The 11,798-nt window shown below is 37.1% G+C and overlaps 1 long non-coding RNA gene across 5 annotated transcripts; it reads right to left on the bottom strand.

The window, feature by feature from the left end:
- Positions 1 to 4,577: 4,577 nt before the first annotated feature.
- Positions 4,578 to 8,295, bottom strand: LOC147566305 (uncharacterized). 5 transcript variants are annotated; one of them, XR_015230416.1, is made up of 5 exons: positions 7,750 to 7,875; positions 7,440 to 7,611; positions 7,230 to 7,290; positions 5,656 to 5,722; positions 4,578 to 5,372 (listed from the first exon to the last, which is right to left on the bottom strand). It is a non-coding gene; the product is annotated as an uncharacterized LOC147566305 (long non-coding RNA). The 5 variants fall into 5 exon arrangements; XR_015230415.1 differs by having other exon boundaries at positions 4,578 to 5,722; positions 7,733 to 7,972; XR_015230414.1 differs by having other exon boundaries at positions 4,578 to 5,722.
- Positions 8,296 to 11,798: the final 3,503 nt, after the last annotated feature.

The raw sequence follows: 11,798 nt of genomic DNA, 5'->3' as shown, positions 1-11,798 counted from the left end.
CATGGAAAGTGTTGGGTTGTAGATAAACTCGGAAGAACCGAATAAGGCAAAGAGAGGGAAATAGAATTCAGGGCATCCAAAAGTAAGGTCTAAGTCTATAGATGAGTCAACAAGAGGTGGGTTAGACTGTGTGGGGGCCTTCAAAATGTCTCGTCTTAAAATGTGGCCCCTCTTGTTTTAAAAATAGGGTTCATCTCTTGTTTTAAAATGCCTAGGAGCCTTTAAAATCTGTCTACAAAATTATAAAATATGTGAGGGCTTTAAAAAATGCTATTAATGTGGCCTCTATAAGGGAGATTTGCTGTTTGGACCCCCTTTCGTATAATTGACTTGTTGTTTGGACTCCCTTTTTCCAGTGTTGCACTTTGGAATCCCTTTTGACGGAATCATCCGGGAATATTCCGTCTCCAAAGTTATACTTAAAAATATTCCCACTCTACCCTTACGTAATTGATATTGCAATTTGGACCCCCTAGTTTATTTAACTCAAGTAGTTGAGATTCATCTTCTTCTATTTAGCTCATCTTCTTCTTTCAATTAGCAACACACCACCCAAACAATAACCCAAATCCATCCTACTGACCATTAAGATAATTAAAGAATTTGAAGAGTAACGAGAAATACTTCGTGGGGAGATAAGTTCGACTATGGAAAAAGGAGAACGGGGAATAGAGAAATGGTGGGGATTGGAGAAGTTAGTTGGGACAGAAGTTTTAATAGAGATTGTGATGGTAATGGTGGATGAAGGTAAAGCAAGGAAGAAGAAGATTGAGAGATAATTTATAATGGTGTCCACTCAAAGAGTCTGTTAGAATATATAGTTAGTCCCACATTGCTCAATTGCTTAAACTTTTCTCTTGTACTACTCCTTATAAAGATCTTATGTAATAGCTATGAGGATCAATACAATCAATACAATTTCTCTTTTCTTGCATGGTATAAGAGCTTCTAGGTTTCTTTCTTGGGTTAGTCAATAGAGTCTTCCGCTTGCCAGCGGCGGTAGTCCCATTAATGGCTACTGTCCGCCGGGCTTTTATCGGTTTTTAGTTCAAGTTTAGTGTTTTTTTTTTCTTTCCAATAAGAGTAGTTCTTTTCTATTGTTGAGATCTAATCATTCTTTGATACTTTTCTCAATAATATTTGAAGATAATGAAGATTAACAAGAAGATGAAAGATCCAAACAAGAGTGATTTGTTGAAGAAATCACATGATATATTCTTCAATGATCTCAAGCATTTCAAATGTCAAGTCCTCCACAACATCAAATCTATGTGTATCCATGGTCCATGAAGTTATATTTTGAGAGAAATTAGAAAGCTATTAGAGAGGGGCAAAACAATTCATGGATTTCTTGTTAGAATAGTTATATACCCCATGTTTATCTTGAAACTATACTTATAGTTGTCCAAAATCTTGATTTCCAATATGATGCACATGAAGTGTTTGATAGAATGTATCAAAGAAATTATTTTTATTCTCAAAGATGGTTTTCTTTTGATGTTTGAAAACATGTTTGTGGGTTCCTTTATGGCAAACGAGTTAATCCTCTTCGTTGATTTGCTCATACTTCTTATATCCAAGATGAGAACTCTCAAATGTTTGTTCCTTTAGTAATCCACTTGGTTCCATTAGTTTTTTTTTTCTATAAGATCAAATGAAGATGAGATAAGAGAAAGAGTATAAATGAGGAATTGAAGTGGGAAAGATTAAGAATGGTGATTGCTAGTGGTTGAAAAAGGATAAATAAGATCAAGGGTTTGCATTTTATATGGCGTAATAAGTGTGAGAGCTATTGGAAGCAAAGAGTATATCTCCGCCCACAACCGGACAATGGGTTATAATTATCCGCTTTCTCTTTAAATAGAGAACACAATTCTCTTTAAATAGAGAAAATACCTGGCAATGGAGCCAACCTGACAATGGAGCCAACCGGGCAATGGAGCCAATGATGTGGCGTTAAAATACCACATTGAGATCACTTAACTTGGATGAGTTAGTTCGTTTCGGGTTTTATTTCTAATAATTTATGTATTTTTCCTGTTAGGAAGCTTATTTGGAGTTTGGCATTACATTCGGAATAAAATGAAGCAATTCGTCACATTTTCGTCTCATGTGGAAGAGATCGGAAGGAGAGGGAACCAGGGGTATTTTGGTCATTTTGTGAAATTTAGAGGTTAAATGGAAAGTGGAGCCAATGGTGAGTCCGACGGCGAAGACGGAAGTCGAACCGGAGTTCGGATGGGAAAGTTATGTAAGAAAGAAGTCGAGGGTCATTTTTGTCTTTCTGAAAATTAGAGGAAGTAGAGACACATTTGAAGGCACCCCTTGGTTTGTAATAAGACTCAAAGTCAGGCCCAAAAGCCCAAGGAAGAAGACCAAAGGAGAAAATTTAAGGGCACTCATCTTTACAAGCCCAAGTCAAAGTTAGGCTAAGCAAGTCAAGGGCTGGTCTTTTTGGGGGTTTTTGAGATAAAAGAAAAGAGGGCCAGACTTCATCTTCTACATTAGAGTTTTATCCGGATTCTCTAGGTGATTCCGGCCATCATTTGTGCCGGAATTCTTAATGGTTTTATTAGATATCATTTTCTCTTGATGCTCTTGTTTTTTTTTTGCTTGTGATTTGGTGTGAAACTCTTAGAGAGAGAGAGCTTAGTTTCAGCTTTCATGGTGGATTTGTGTATGAGGAAGAAGATGATACTGACTGATAAGGGGAGGTCAGTTCTGCTGACAGGACACCTATTATACATTGTTAAGGGGACCCCTGCATTCTGTTACAGGGAGATTGACAGCACTTGAACACTTATATTTCCCGTCGATCTTAGTCTCGCGCCTCATTGGAATAGGGAGATTCTCACCTTAACTCGTGTCTTTCTTTGTTTTCTTCCCGTTTATTATTTGTATTGCCATGTCTAGCTAACTTTTGTATTCGGATACTCGTGAAACATGTTTTGATGTGATAAATGAGTCTTTATTGCTTTTGATGATGACACTTTCCGGATTCTAGAGCGTTCATGTTATAGAATCCGAGTAATATAAAGAGTTCGTTGACCAATCCATATAAATGGGTGAAGTTAATTAACTTTTCATGCTTATAGATTATTAGTACTAGTCACTATCAATTCTGTGGATCGAAGTATCCCTCTCATTCCATTCTTACTCGACTCTTCCCGAATTTGTCACCTTTAGTTTAGTTAGCCTTATTTGTTTATTTATTTGAAATCAATCCAGAAATCCTACTTATTATCTTTTCGTTTTTAGTCTGAGTTAGTGACTGACACTTAAACCGGTGGGTTAGACTCTTTCGGTATTCGTATTACCTTCCTATCTTCGTGGATCGATCCCGGTCTTACCGGGTTATTACTTGACGCCCGTATACTTGCTTGCGGGTGGAGACCTTTTAGGGTAACCTTTTAGGCCCATCATGTTTTTGGCGCCGCTGCCGGGGATAGGTTTAGTAGTTTGGATATTGTTTGTTTTGTTCATTAGTTTAGTGTTATTTGTTAACTTAGACGTTTTTGTTTATTTTCGTAGTTTCTGACTCTTTCTTGTTTTCAGGAACTACTCTAAGAAAAAAAAAAGCCAAAAAGGAGAAATAGGAGCGAAGGAAAAGAAAGAAATCGAAGGAAAAACGAAACGAGATGAGCATCCGCTAGTATCGTATTCTATCTCTTTCTTTCTTACTTGTGTGTGATTGGTTGGATAAGTTTTGATTTGCATTGATAGCTTGTTTGTTAGTTCCTTGAGCATTGTGAGATCATGGCACGTTATTCTAACGGTTGGCCATTCCATGTTGATGATGACCTTGATCTGAGGAGTTCCATCACTACCCGACCTGGTATGACCTTTGGGGAATACCAACAGATGAGTAGAAACGAGTCTGACCGACCTGGTATGACCTTCGGGGAATACCAACAGATGAGTAGAAACGAGCCTGACCGACCTGGTATGACATTTGGGGATTATCAACGAATGTTTAGAAACGGTCCGATTATTGAGTGGAGTAGACCAGAACCTGATCGATCTCGTATGACATTAGGAGAATACCGACAAATGTACAGAGATGGTCAAATTAGTGATGGATATGGTCTGACACCAAATATGTATGAGAGACCTTATAGTCCACATTATTTTGAGACCAATGATTTTAGAGACAGGTATGATCCTAATATGTACGATGAGAGTTATGATCAAGAGTCGTCATTGAATTGCACTAGTGAGCCTTATTATGAGGAGACTCTTGAAGAGTCCCACATTGCTCAATTGCTTAAACTTTTCTCTTGTACTACTCCTTATAAAGATCTTATGTAATAGCTATGAGGATCAATACAATCAATACAATTTTTCTTTTCTCTTATTTTGTAATAGCTTTAAAGTTTCTCTCTCCTTTGTATATTGTTGCTTTTTTTTTTAATTCTCACGGAACTATCATCTGTAGAGTAATCTAGGCATCTGTAGTTGGAATTTCTTTTGTTGGGTGGGAAACTCTTAAAATATAGCAAATAATTTTGCTAATGCACCCATGATCAATCACCCAATTTAGAGAGAGAGAGAGATGGGTACTTCCCAACATTTAGAAATAGCAGTAACACACTTGGTATCATTTCAACAAAAAAAAACACACTTGGTATCGAATTCAATACGGGAAGAAAATCCCACCACCACCAACCGTTCCAAAACAAGAAGTCGTGAAACAATGAATCCAAGTACAGCCCCAAAAAATTCCACCACCACTAACAGTTCCAAAATCATATCAAGTAATCAAACCCCAAAATTAAAATTTCACTTTACAATTCACAAATCTTGTATTTTGCAAACTAAATCTAAACCTAAATTACACAAACTGAAACTCCAAACTCATCATCATCATCATCTTTGAAAATCAAACCTTAAATGAACTCTCTGATTTCTAAAATCAAACCTTATATTAATCTTCTTTTCTTCTTCTCCACCATCCTAATTTCATTATCATCATATTAATCTTCTTTTTCTTCTTCTCCACCATCCTAATTTCATTATCATCATGATCATCGTCGTCTCCTTGATCAGTGATCACAATCACAGTTGATTTATCAAGCTTTTTTCTTTCTCTATGATCTGTTTGTTCTTTCGCTTTCTCTCTAACCTTTATTTCTTTCTCTGTCTAACCTTTATTTCTTTCGCTTTCTCTCTCTAACCTTTATTTCTTTGTCTATGATCTGTTTGTTCTTTCGCTTTCTCTCTCTAACCTTTTTTCCATTGCATCTTTTCTCTTCGTACTTGCCAGATTCACAGAGACTTTAGATACATGTCTGTGTTGCTGCTAAGATGTGCCCATTTTGCCGTCGAAAGTGGGATTTTCCTACTTTGTGATATGCTTCTCACCGCTTCATAACCTGCTTATATACAATTTAAGTTCCATAGTGAAATACCATAAAAACTCAATAAAAACAAACATCTTACGTATTAAACTTTTCCCCTATGCACAATATATGCAATTTCTGCACTCAAAAGATATGAACTGCATGGTTCTTTCTACTTATCATTACCCTTACTTGTTCGCCTCGCCTCCACACGAGTATATAAACTTCAAGCAAATACCAAGAGAAATTATTTAGGCAGATAGACACAAAACGAATATAGGATGTAAGAAAAGGCAAGCGTCTCAATGATGGTCACCTCGTGGTCGAGAAGTCTTTAATGTCCATCAACTCACCCTTCCATGACTACATAACTGAAACGAATCCTGAAATCAAAGAAAAAAAACTGCATAAGTCATTTTTTTCTCATCAAAGAAAGATATCATAGACAAAAGATAAAAGTGGCTCTTCCATATATACATATTCAAGATAAGAACTTAAGTATTTTCTCATTCAAATAGCTCGAACTATGAAAATTTAATAACATTACCTAGTTTGAAAAATCTGTGTGATCCAAAAGCGATCAACCAATTAACATAACCTTGAAAAGTAAAACGATAATAATAAAGAACCTTGAAGAGTAACAATAAAATTTTTACTCTAAACTTCAAAACAAATTGAACCACGAAACTTTAGAACTCCTGAGCCTTGCAAAATCGAACTGAAATGTGACAAAACTGGGCTTAATGAGTCTCATATTAACTTAGTTTTGTCAATACTAACATTCAGGCTTTTCAATCCAAATAAACTAAAGAAATCATAACAACAGGTAATAATACATTATTGCGATGATGGATTGACATATTTAGGCCTTACTATGATGATTTATCTAGCTAGAATTTTTAAAGTGATAAGAGGGTGATCTAGGGATGACCAACGAAAACCGCGTTTGATGAGTGGATACCCAAATATCTCAAACTCATGGGTCAATAGACTTTCAACTCTTACACTGAAAAGTTATTTACTTAAGAATAGAATAGCTGAAATTCGTAGATAGAGGAGTGAGGAGAGATAAGAATGTAATTATAAAATTGTGTTGGCCCACATCCAATAACATTATACATTGAAACTATTCTCCCATTAGCCAACAACCCTTGGTTGGAGTGATAAGAGGTACAATCCTGCACCTTAGAGGTCAAGGGTTCGAGGCACGCTTAACAATTCAAAAAAAAAACTATTCTCCCATGACAGTTACGTTCTAATGGGTATCATTATTCAGTGGTTAGTATAAGTGAATTAGCTTTTATTGTCTGCTAAGTACTGATTTCAATTACCATCAATGATTTTATTGTTGTCTCAGTAGAGAGGCATTTACACGTTTAGTTTCTCCTATGTATCGGATACAAGCCACAATAACTCTACGATCCGATCTTCTAGCCTGTTGTAAAGTAACATCAGTCTATAATGTGAATATAACTGAATAGAATGAGCTAAATCCTGAAATCACTTTTGTAAATTCTCTTTGTTTAGTTCTCGCCATAATGATTTTCATGACCCTTGAATTTACTTAGTTATACCAGCTATATGATAGTTATTGCTCGATGCTATCTTAAGCTAACCCTCGTTTTACAGGTGAACCCAAGAATTTGTTCAATAAACTGTTAATTAAAACACTATGCTGGTATCTATCGAAGAGTCAATGTTAGTGAGAAGCTTCCGACTCAATCACATCTGAATCAATGTTTGATCATAAACATTGGAGAATTTTGCCCATTAATCTAGATTTACACATCTTCAGCTTACTAAGAAAATTTTCTTTTAGCCATTTTGACAAAAAACAAACATACAAATCATCATTAGAGAACTCATAAAATGGAAGAGAATAAGACTTACCAAACGGCAAACGGATGAAATAAGATTATTAGCTTCTCTACCCCGCTTGGTTCATATGTTTCTGAAGAAATCAAGCATGAATAAAACTATTAATAAACTTCAGTATGTGAATAGAATGGAATTCAAGTATGACTAAAGTAATCAATAAACATCAAATTTCTGAAAAATCAAAGTATCAAACCAATGATACATTTGGACTAATACTATTACCATTAATTTTATTCCCTTCAAACATCTTCTTCATTTATACATTCTAGTTGAGGCATTTTATTAAACACCTTCACAACAGGTCCTGATTCTCATTGAATCATGTTTCTCATATAAATTGTCATGGTTCTCGTAAACCCGAGACGACACAGACACCTCCGTGAGGAACCACCTCCTAACATGAATGCAAGTGAGAAATGGGGAGATAACAAAAAGAATACAAGAAGATCAAGAATTGAGAGGAACTAAAACATGTAGGAAAAAAATAGCGTAAAACAAATTCATGAAAGACTTACAGAGATCGATTGCTTACAAGAATTATCCTTTTTCTTCAAGGTAGGAATGTTTTAGAGAGAAAAAAAGAGTTCTTCAAGGTAGGATCGAAGAAAACTATCATTCTTCAATTATTGTTTTCATATTTTGCTTAAAGATAAAGAATCAACATTCCCAAGGTATAAAGAAGTAAAAAAAAAACCCTACTTTTATCAAATATACTTGTGTAAAGCATATCCTGAAAAAGGTTTTTTTATGTCATCAATCAAAATACAGGAAAATATGAACTGCCTAAATAACATAATGAACATATGGATTAAATGGTTATTTTGACAATCAAATCAAATTAAATAAGAGAACAATATTTGAGATAACACTGAGAAAATAATAGATTAATGAATCTCACCTAGCTCCCAAGATAACCTCTAAAGAGCCTCTGAACGTATTCCACAACAACATTTCTTCAATGTTCAGTTAGAAGAATGGGTTGAAACTGGGTCTGGATTACCAGACAGCAGATGCTAACGATGTGTCCCTTGAGAGGATGTGTCCCTTGAGAAGACGTGTCCCTTCAGAATATGTGCCCAGTGGCCACTTAATAAGAATCCAAGGATTTATATCAATGATGATGTGGATTGGACGACCGGATTTATCCAGAGATTTGTTCCAATACACTTGTCACCATTCTGAATCCGTGAATTATTAGCAACTTTCAATTCTTCCAAACTTAATTACTGGCGACGTGGGTTTTAAAAGTGAAACAAGGCCAGTGAGTTTATTAAACCCTAATTGAATGGTTCTTAAATACGACGGATTAATGGAAACATTAACAAATAGAGAAGATCCATCAGGTTGACTTCACCAGATCCGAGCATAAGTGCTTGAACATCAGTTAGGTTAAAATTCTCCGGTGGAAATTGTTGGAATCGGAGCCAATTTTGGCTTAAGCCGACTCGTCAAACTCAGAAACGGAATGCGCCATTGCGTTCGTCTCGTCGAGCTCTACAATTTAGAGCCAAGAATCACTCAAATCCGATTCCGGATGAATGAGAAATTCAAGGTTAAAGTTTGAACGAAAAACGGTTGAAATAGGTACTGAACTGTCAAAGAGGAACAGTCATGTTAGGGGGCATTTGCGCGAAGAGGACGCGCGTCAATCTGGACGGTCAGCGTTCATCGCGCGGGTTTACGCGCGATCCAACAGATGGCGTTCTTTCCGCGTTCGGGATAGATCCGGGCTAGCATCTAACGGTAGCTGCCTTCATCTGCGGGCTTCTCGCGGGCACGCATAACCGGATCTGACGGCCAGCGTTCCGTCCGCGTTTTCAAGCGCGATCCAATGGCCCAAGATCAAACCGACTATAATATTCAGTTATAGCCCCTGGTTTCGAACAGCTATGTCTTTTGAACCCAAAAGACATTATACACCTATTCAATTCCTATATAAACCCATCAAACCCACTTCATTTTTCATCAATTCAATTCATTCTCTTCTTCTCTTCCCTTCTAACAATTAGAGGTTCTGGTTGGCCTAGAATATCTAATTAAAGAAGTATTTTCTAGAGGTTCTGGATAGACTAGAATATCTAGAAAAGGAAGAAAGAAATCTCGAGTGAACTTTGAATTTCAGAAGCGTCTAGAAGATCATCCGCATTAGTCCAAGAGCTCATAATACTGACACAGGTTCGTCCGCTTTCAGAATATAGAAGTACCATCTTAAAATTCTGAAAGGTTAGTCGTTGTATCCCGAAGGCATTCACCCCAACGTTTGGTACTGTTACGGGGGTGTAAAATGTCTTAAGGAAAGAGAATTTATTCTTGCCTCGACTACATTAACACCTATCACGGTTAGCCCGAAAGAAGGAATATTGATTATTCTTTATTAGTTTATCTCTCTATAAGTTAGAGAAAGGAAACTCTGTCTAAATCAAGCCAAGACAGAGAGAAATCAACTTATCGATTTGATAACCAGAGAAACAACAATCTTAAGACATTTTATATTATTTCTCTAGTTATAAGAAATTGATTTGTTTTAATTTCTGTGTGTTTCAGAAATGGCAAGAACAAGAACCACTCTACGGGTTATTCCGCCTAACACCACGAGTGGGGAAAAACCAGAGAAGTTCAAGGGAACTGACTTCAATCGTTGGAAATTGAAGATGATGTTCTACCTCACAACATTGGGCCTGGTTAAATATTTAACCGAAGAGAAACCCACCTATGCAGAAATAGAGGATGAAGCACAGCGTACCGCTGAAATAGAGGCGTGGAAACAAGAAGACTTCTTGTGCAAGAATTATATCCTGAACAGTCTAGATGACGGACTCTATAATCTATATTCGGTTATAGAAACATCTAAACAACTGTGGGACACCCTTATCAATAAGTATAAGACTGAGAAGGCGGGTGTCAAGAAGTTCATCGTAGGACGATTCTTGGACTACAAGATGACTGATTCAAAACCAGTTATGATCCAGGTCCAAGAACTACAGAGTCTCCTACAGGAACTACAGGCAGAGAACATGATAACGAATGAACCTTTCCAGGTCCGAGCCCTAATTGAAAAATTACCCACGGGGTGGAAAGACTTCAAAAATTATCTCCGTCACAAGAATAAGGATATGAGCCTTGAAGAACTCATCCTAAAGCTTCGAATCGAAGAGGACAGTCGCGTTGCCGAGAAGAACTCTGAAAGACTCTCGAATGTGAACGTCGTAGAGACCGGTCCGAGTAAGAAGCGTAAGCATCTGTCTAAAGACGGAGGAAAGCCGAAGAAAAAGACGAGGTTCGGCCTATGCTACAACTGTGGCAAACGAGGTCATATGGCAAAGGATTGTCGTTCCAAAACCGGCAACAGACAAAAGAAGCCGAATGACCAAGCCTCGCTGATAGAAGATACCGAAACTCAGAACCTGTGTGCTATGGTTACTGAAGCCGAAGAAGTGACTGAGAAACTTCAGAACTTGAACCTCTGTGCAGTGGTATCTGAAGTCAACCTGGTTAACAACCAGAGAGAGTGGTGGGTCGACACCGGAGCTACTCGTCACATTTGTGGTGACAAAGGCCTCTTCTCCTCTTATAACGAAATAAGTGAAGGAGAAACCCTGTTCATGGGAAACGACTCAACCACCCAGGTCAGAGGAAAAGGGAAGATCATTCTGAAGTTCACTTCAGGAAAGGAAGTAACTTTGAACGATGTACTTCATGCTCCAGATATCCGAAAGAATCTGGTTTCTGGTTCTCTTCTAAGTAAGAATGGGTTCAAGCTAGTCTTTGAGTCAAACAACTTCGTCTTGTCTAAGAATGGGATGTATGTTGGGAAGGGCTACTTATGTGGGGGGTTATTTAAACTAAATGTAACCTCTGTAACGCCAAAGGCGTCTATTATTAATAAAGTTAATAATTCCGTTTATATGGCTGAGTCCTTTAATATTTGGCATGAAAGACTAGGACATGTGAATAACAAGTCATTAAAGAAATTAATGAACTTAGAGTTAATTCCGAAAGTCGAAATTGATTCAAAACGAACATGTCAAACATGTGTAGAATCAAAGATGACTAAGACATCGTTCAAATCAATAGAACGAGACACAGAACCTCTAGACTTAATTCACAGTGACATTTGTGACTTAAAGATGGTTCAAACCAGAGGAGGTAAAAAGTACTTCATCACTTTTATCGATGACTCCACTCGGTTTTGCTATGTCTACTTACTAAGAAGTAAGGATGAAGCAGTCGATAAGTTCGAACTTTATAAAACCGAAGTGGAAACTCAACTTAATAAAAAGATTAAGGCTTTGAGAAGTGATCGAGGTGGAGAATATGAATCTCCTTTCGCCGAGATATGTGCGAAGAATGGCATAGTTCATCAAACAACGGCTCCTTATACACCTCAACAAAATGGTGTAGCAGAGCGGAAAAACAGAACCTTAAAGGAAATGATGAACGCTTTCTTGATAAGTTCTGGTTTACCTCAGAACTTGTGGGGGGAAGCGATATTATCGGCGAATCACTTATTAAATAAGTTACCCCATAGAAAGACCGGTAAAATTCCATATGAATTATGGAAAGGAAGGATGCCATCCTTTA

This window comes from Eschscholzia californica, unplaced genomic scaffold (assembly GCF_041429995.1).
Source record: "Eschscholzia californica isolate CP2 unplaced genomic scaffold, dmEscCali1.0.p SCAF_1, whole genome shotgun sequence".
Taxonomy (NCBI): Eukaryota; Viridiplantae; Streptophyta; class Magnoliopsida; order Ranunculales; family Papaveraceae; genus Eschscholzia; species Eschscholzia californica.
The sequence above is the reverse complement of the archived record's forward strand: the minus strand, read 5'-3'. Positions and strand labels throughout refer to the sequence as shown.